This window comes from Herpailurus yagouaroundi, unplaced genomic scaffold (genome assembly GCF_014898765.1).
Source record: "Herpailurus yagouaroundi ecotype Mexico unplaced genomic scaffold, PumYag 29, whole genome shotgun sequence".
NCBI lineage: Eukaryota > Metazoa > Chordata > Mammalia > Carnivora > Felidae > Herpailurus > Herpailurus yagouaroundi.
Window position 1 is genome coordinate 34,469,238 of NW_024412377.1, and position 699 is coordinate 34,469,936.

Genomic DNA, 699 nt, shown 5'->3' on the forward strand with positions numbered 1-699 from the left:
AGAGCAGACACCCCAGCTCACTGCTCTCCGCCCGAGTCCCTGCTCCGATGCCTTGGAACAGCTCGGCACATTGGAGCCACCCTTTCTTCTTGCGACCCAGGGGATCCTCAGGCCATGCTGGCACTCCTGGGACTCCATGCTGCTTTGCCACCTGAGCACGTTTGAGCCAGGCATGTCCTCACAGGAACCGACTTCCCAAAGTTGAGATTTTGTGTTCCACTGCTTGTGATGGTTGGCGGTGGCTTCCCTTCTTTCCTGCGGCCACACCCAGTGCTCTGTCTCCACCAAGCAACCCTCTCCACCTCGTCCCTTCCAAACCAAGGACCCTTTTCTACTGGTAGATTTGCAGTTTTTGTTCTCTCAGACCTCTGGTTGGTTTCTTGGGTCTTCTGAATGATTTGATAACCATCCAGCTGTCTTCAAGGAAGAAGACAAGCTTAGGGTCCCCCTCCACCATCTTTTTTTTTTTTTTTTAATTTTTTTTTCAACGTTTATTTATTTTTGGGACAGAGAGAGACAGAGCATGAACGGGCGAGGGGCAGAGAGAGAGGGAGACACAGAATCGGAAACAGGCTCCAGGCTCTGAGCGGTCAGCACAGAGCCTGACGCAGGGCTCGAACTCACGGACTGTGAGATCATGACCTGAGCCGAAGTCGGACGCTCAACCGACAAGCCCCCCCGGCGGGGGGGGGGGGGGGG